General features: G+C 39.3%; 1 long non-coding RNA gene across 3 annotated transcripts; it reads left to right on the forward strand.

Moving 5' to 3' along the window:
• The first annotated feature begins 2,355 nt into the window (after positions 1-2,355).
• LOC131258236 (uncharacterized) lies at positions 2,356-6,288 on the forward strand. 3 transcript variants are annotated; one of them, XR_009178005.1, is made up of 5 exons: positions 2,356-2,669; positions 3,068-3,334; positions 4,059-4,332; positions 4,518-5,628; positions 5,761-6,288. It is a non-coding gene; the product is annotated as an uncharacterized LOC131258236 (long non-coding RNA). The 3 variants fall into 3 exon arrangements; XR_009178003.1 differs by having other exon boundaries at positions 4,059-5,628; XR_009178004.1 differs by having other exon boundaries at positions 4,059-5,040; positions 5,761-6,287.
• Positions 6,289-7,023: the final 735 nt, after the last annotated feature.

Below are 7,023 nucleotides of genomic sequence, written 5' to 3' on the forward strand. Positions count from 1 at the left end.
CATTTGAGCATTGGATATGCTTCATCTTTGGGATCAAGCCTTAAAATTATCTTGTAAAATGGATGGATGGGGAGGATAAAATACATAAATCACAATGGGCCCCACACAGTGATAAGCGTACTGATTTATAGGGTGCGCACGTGTCACTTGTTTGTATCTGTAGATTGATGGGTCAATGTTATGTGGGGCCATCATAATGATAAATATTTTATTAATGTTGTCCATTTATTTTGATAGATAATTTTAAGGCATGAGTCTAAAATGAGACAGATCTGCATGACTGCATCTCAGGTGGACCACACTAAAGGAAACAGTGGCGATTAAATGCTCACCATTAAAAACTTCATAGGGCCATTGTAATGGTTTTTTTTTTTTTTCTTGCCATCCAACCTCTTGATTAGGTTACACAGATCTTGATGAAGCGAAAACACGGTTTAGATTATGTTAAAATTTGCCACATGTACCATTTTCAAATGTTAGGTATCGAGCATCATACACAGCCAAAGTATCAAATACCACACTGATTGGATAATCTAATCCATCCTTGATTTGGCATCTTTGATATATATTATAACATGAGATATACACAACTTATGATTTATACATCGGATGGACACATAAGACGTGTCGTTGCAACCGCAACGACGATGCGATCACAATGACATAGTTTTCGGGTCGATCCGAGTCGGGTCTATGTGACCGAACTTAAGGATGACCGCAAACACTACCCGAAGGTCGCAGGTCGCTGGAATTTGACCGGTAGGACCGCGGGACCCAAATAAACGAAATGTATACTCACACACACACATGCACACATGCGAACTCAGGTCGGGTCTCACAATAGCAGTTGCCCCCAAGATTTAGACGGTCTGAGAAAGGAGATTGTGGTAAAATGTCACGGTCTACCTCTCGCAGTTGTGGTCGTTGGAGGGCTCTTATCGAGGAAAGCAAGGCTCCCAAGTCAGTGGGAGAAGGTATTGAAAAGCCTTTGTTAGCCATCTGTTGAAGGCCAAGCACAAATTTCAAGGATATTAGCTTTAAGCTATGAAGATCTACCCTATTACTTGAAGCCATGCTTTCTCTATTTAGGAGTTTATTCGGTTATGGGTTGCAAAAGGATTTGTACATTCAAAAGGGGCCAAAACATTGGAGGAAGTAGGAGAAGATTGCCTAGAGGAGCTCATCTAGAGAAGCCTAATTCAGATGGTGGAAAGCGGTTCCATCGGGGGAATTAAAAGTTGTGGCATCCACGATCTTCTTCGAGATCTCTCACTCTTAAAAGCCAAGGAAGAAAATTTTCTCAACGTCAACACTGGGGGCGCAAGATATCTCTCTCCTTGTAAAGCACGTCGAATTGCTATGCATCATGGCGACTCCGTGAATTCTTCTTTAAATCACTTCCCTCAGAACATTCGTTCTATTATTTGGTTCAGCTCAGAGCAATTTCTTCCACAAAATCAACGGAAGTTAATTTTTGGAGGCTTTCAATTGCTTAGGGTGTTATATCTCAGTCGTGGCACATGGATAAAGGCAGAAAACGTTCCACAGGAAATAGGTACACTTATCCACTTGAGATACCTTGAAATGGCGCTAGTGGTGAATGAAACAGAACAAAGCCTACCATCGTCGATGGCTAATCTATGCAACTTGCAAACACTATTTGTACATTTTTATATTGGCGGCCGATATCCAGTCCACATTCCTATTGATATTTGGAACATGCAACAGCTAAGGCATGTACGTGTAAGGTGGGGGGCATTTACATGTGAAGGGTCTACACTAGGCGAGCAGACTGCGGATGAACTCAGCCTTCCAAGCAACCTACAAACTCTAATAGATATTCCGGCAGGCGACTGGATAAAGAATTACTCGCAAAAGCTCATTAATCTTAGGACACTAAAAATAGACAAAGTAGATTCAAGTAGGCATGGAGAGGGACTGATCAACTCTATTCCCAAATTGGACCACCTCCAGTCTCTGAGGCTAACAGGTGAAGATCTAATCCCATTTCCGCCAATTTTAAATTTGTTGCATTTGTTTAAGCTGCATTTGGAGGGAAGGTTAGGGAACCTACCCGAATCTCATGAATTCTCACCAAATCTCACCAAGCTTACCTTGTTGGGGTCTGCGTTAGAGCAAGACCCTATGATGATACTGGAGAAACTAAAAAACCTACGGGTTCTCAGATTGGAGTATCATTCATACTTGGGAATGGAAATGGTCTGCTCTCAGCAAGGGTTTCCTCGCCTTGAGTACTTGTTGATTGGAATGTTGGATAATTTAGAGGAGTGGAGAGTTGAGGAAGGAGCGATGCCGAGTCTTCTATGGTTAGTGATGCATTCAGCCAGAAAATTAGAGATGCTTCCAGAAGGATTGCAGCATGTGACTACCCTCAAGAAATTGGAGACATCTGGTATGTCTTATAGTTTCACAAATAGGCTTCGAAGAGATGAGGGAGAGGATTGGTATAAGATTCAACACATACCGTCCATCCACATTGGTCCAAGCCATTAAATCCTCAGGAGCACCTTCCACCAAAATATGCTGAAGCTATTTCTTAAGATAAATATTGAGATGTGGAATTTGTTGTTGTTGTCATGACTGGCGATCAAAGACAGGCTTTCATTCTTTGTTGAAGACTGATTCAGGTTATCTCCCTAGTAAAGCCGGTGAGATTTACTTCTTTCATCTTATTTCTCTCCTTTCCATTCATACTTTCAACTACAATCATAGCCGATTTTAAATTCCGAGTTTCTTTATTGCTATGCTATTTTATTTTATTATTTTTTTTTTCCAGTTTGTACAAGTTGGGCCCCTTTTTCAGATTTTTAGTGCATGGACCATAATATCAGCATTTTAGGTCCTGAACGATGGCAGCACTTCCAAAAGCTGAAAACCCCAATGCGTAGTACCTCCTGAATGTCATGCATGTTAACTGATGGATGAAATGGCTGAACAATGAATGTTTTGAGTGGATCATATTTGAGTCCCATTTTTCTTCTTTATTGATGAGTTAGCCCAGGTAGCGGTATGGTTGGATGACCTACATTGAAAATTGATGCTGCAGGACATGCCTCAACAATTGAAAGCGAGGCTTCATGTAGCAGTATGGTTGGATGACCTACATTGAAAATTGACACCACTGGAAATGCCTCAACAATTGAAAGTGAGGCTTCGAGAAGAAGAGCGGGAGAGGATTGGCATAAGAGTCAACATGTACCCTTCATTAACATACATGAATTAGATGTGAATATGGTGTTGTTGTGACTAGCAATCAAAGACGAGCTTTCCTTGTTTACTGCACACAGTTCATGATCTCTCCAAAGCAAAGCAGGTGAGATTTACTTGCTTTTTAATCTCTCCTCTTTATTGATACTGTCAACTATAATCATAGCTGTTTTGACTTCTAGTTTACATTATTGCTATGCTATTTTCCTTATTTTTCAGTTTGTACAATAGGGCCACCTTTTCATCTTTTTGGTGCCCTATTGATAGTGGGAAACACAATGTCAGCATTTTGGTCACTGAACAATGGGCCCACTTGTACAAAATGAAAACCGAAATAGTACTCTGTAATCCTTCGGACAGAGCATCATATAATACCTGTTATACATCATGCATGCTAACCGTTGGATGAATTACCTCAAAAAAGAACATTTTGTGTGTGGGCACATTATTTATCTATTGATGAATCAGTCCACATGGCTGTATGGTTGGAAGACCATACCATTGATGCCCCATTGGATAAAAGTTGCACTTGTCTGACCTTTGAAACTTTTCTTTCATCATCATGTGTTTTTAGACTATATGGATTTGATAATTGACCTTTTTTTTTTTCTTCTTCTTCTTCTTCTTTTAGCCGCATTTGAGGGACACCATTTGGATGATAAGGATGAAATTGCCAATGTGATTTTTAGACCATCCAGCCATAAAAGGTCCCTCTAAAGGGATGGTCCGGATCATCAAAATATGCAACCATGTGTGCTTGATTTGTTCATAATTGTTAGAGCCAAGAAATGGACGTCAACCACTAATCCTTATATTGAATGCTTATAAAGACGCATTGAGGTTGGAAAGTCTCAAGCTTGTGCAACCCAGCTCCCTTGCAAGCCAACACAGGCCTGGATGGAAGACGCGCAAAATCCAAGCTGTCCATCAGGTGGGTCCCCACTTCTTGATGCCATAGCCCAAAATCCAGGCGAGTCCACTCCATGGAAGGATCACCAAAAGGGCCCCATGCCCTAGGAATTCTGTGCAGCTAGACCTATTTTGAGTTCTTTTCTAAGCACATCATATATATGGCTTAACAAACTGTTGTATCTCAGACTAAAGGTAAGTGGTATCACATTTCTGTTGTATCTCAAATAAATTTAATTCAGTTCCTTGGCCTCCCATTTGATAGGACATTGGAAGAAGTACACACTTTCTGTGGAAAATTTTACTCTGAGAAAATTTCTTGGATCTTCTTCTGTTAATTTCCTTTTTCATTTCTGGTGTGTTATCTATTGGAATTGCAGCATCTGATGCCTTGAAGTGAACAGCAAGGACATGGATCCTACATAGTGGGCCAAGACTATCATCTAAATAGCAACGTTTATGTTGCCCGTGTCTTTTGCATTATAAGTTTTGATTATATGTTTGTTTTCGAGTGACAAAGGTAAATGAGAAGACTTGATTTGTTCATGTTTTGATTTTCAAAACATTGTTACTTTGCGATTGCAGAAAGGGAATTAATAACTGTATTCAAGGAGAAATCCAGTGGAAGTTTGTTCCATTTTATGGTTCTTATTCTGGCTTCCTCATTTATGAATAGCGTGAGATAATTGGATGATGTTTTCAAACTGTAGAATGAGAATGTTTGGATTTTTTTTTTCCTTACCAATCTTTAGTGCTTCAATATAACAAAGAGTTCCCATAATGTTTGACTTGAGCAACTATTTAGAGGGTAGGCTCGAGTGTCCACAATGCTTGCATGGATGCATGATCAAAGCTGTTCATCAAAGTGCAACCACAATATGGCTTTCGTTGTGTGGAATTCAGGTCTGTCCACTCATCTAATGGCCACACATTTACATTAAATGCTGACCACACTTGTATGGAGCCTTACCAATCGCATGCACCAAAATAGCATAAGCATGTGAGGTAAGAGCTTTTTCATCAGATGGACCAGTGTGTACAAAACAAATGGATGTCTAGAAGAAAACTATATCAGCCAATCCATTTCTTTTGTATAGTCTCCAACCTGAGAAGCAAAACTTCCTGATTTTTTTGCGCAAGAACATCTAATCAATCTGGTTCATGTAATGGAATTATGGAAAGCTGGGATCTCATATACATCTTCCATATTGGCATGTGCAGCTATATGTGGATGTGCACAGCTCCACACACCTGTGGGCTTAGCAAACAACTGTTTCAGATTTACTTAATTTGGTATTGATTTGGTTGGTCCTTGTATATGATATTTGCCTATATTGCATGCGTAACTCTTTAACTGCAGTAGTGTAATTTTTGTTGTCGGCAGGGAACTCAACGAGGAGCAAGTACATTTGGATTTGCTTGCAGTCAATCCATTCGAAACCCATGTCAGATGATAATAGTAATCTCACATCCCAAGCTTAAATTTGGATGGTGTTAGTAATATTTCTACAATTTTACAAGTTCTCTTTTTGTTATAACCCAACCATATCTAATCGGAAGTTCCTTGCCATTTTTTCCCTAGACAATTGATATTTATATTCTTTTCCTCTCCATATTTTGTAGGACATTGACCGGCAGATTAGAAGCTTGGTTCTGTAGGGTTTTTGGCCCATCTTCCACCTATGGCAGAGCTTATCAATTAAAGTTTGTATCTCACAATTGCTGGCCCTACTTGTAAATTGTAACGTGCATACACTTCAACCCAATGCACTATGAACTCATATTTTCTCCATGATTAGTTTTAGGGGTCATTTGGATGCCTGTAAGTTTTATTAGTTGTAAAGGGTCTACAGGTGTTTGGATAAGAAATTTCACTGTCAGTTACAATATAGCATGAGCTCACTTTCAGGTGGAACTTATTTGCAACTTAGAAAGTTATAGGCATCCAAATGGACACTTGAAATAACTATATGCTTCCACTACTATAGATTCAAGCAAACAAATTATAGCATTTGACTTTCAGGTTTTACTTACAAATTTGATTTAGGAAATACTGTGATGACCACTAGACAGATGTGGAGGTGGAATGATGATTTGACAGTGATGAGATGTTTGGATGATATTTTCTAGCTTGAGGATATTTGTATCTTTTCCAACCAACCGTTATATATGGTACAATGTGTAATATTCATTATGATACATTTTGTACTTCAAATTACACAAACAATTTATGTAATGTTTTATTTGTTTCCTGTATTCATGTTTGTATGTAATGTGTGCGCTAGTTGAAAATTGAAAGTGGAAGCAATTTCTTTTACTTTTTAGGTTTCATACTCTACATCACCAATTTGCACAGAATGCTTGGATTTTCATTTTGCACAAGTGGGGCCATAGTTTAACGATGCATATGGTTGTTATGATGGATTGTACTGTTGATGGCAAATGCTTAGTTGGCCTCTTACTAGAAGATCCTAGCCATTGGTTTTGTGTGACCTTTTCTCCAGTGAATGTGGATCATTCATGTTGAAATGTTTCATCTATTTTTTAAAAGCTTTATTTGGTAAGAGACCTAGTAGAACTAGGATTTAGGACTGTCAATGGGTTGGGTTTGGGTTGGGTCCTATAGCACCCATACCCAGTCTAACCAGGTTCAGATCCTTTTCGCTCTGGGTCTAGATCTTGAAGACCTGGACCCAGATCCAATCAGTTTCAGGTACCCCCCGGGTCTTTGGGTTGAGGTTTTGAGTCAGGTTTGGGACAAATTAAAGCATTTAAATGGTCGGGCTCACCCGATGGATGGATTAGATCTCACTTTGAGACGCTCATGGTGTGTTACTCGCAGTCCATTTGTGTATTAAACTTAATTCTGATTTTGGTAGGCACCCA

The sequence above is a fragment of the Magnolia sinica genome, chromosome 10, assembly GCF_029962835.1.
Source record: "Magnolia sinica isolate HGM2019 chromosome 10, MsV1, whole genome shotgun sequence".
In the NCBI taxonomy this organism is placed as follows: Eukaryota; Viridiplantae; Streptophyta; class Magnoliopsida; order Magnoliales; family Magnoliaceae; genus Magnolia; species Magnolia sinica.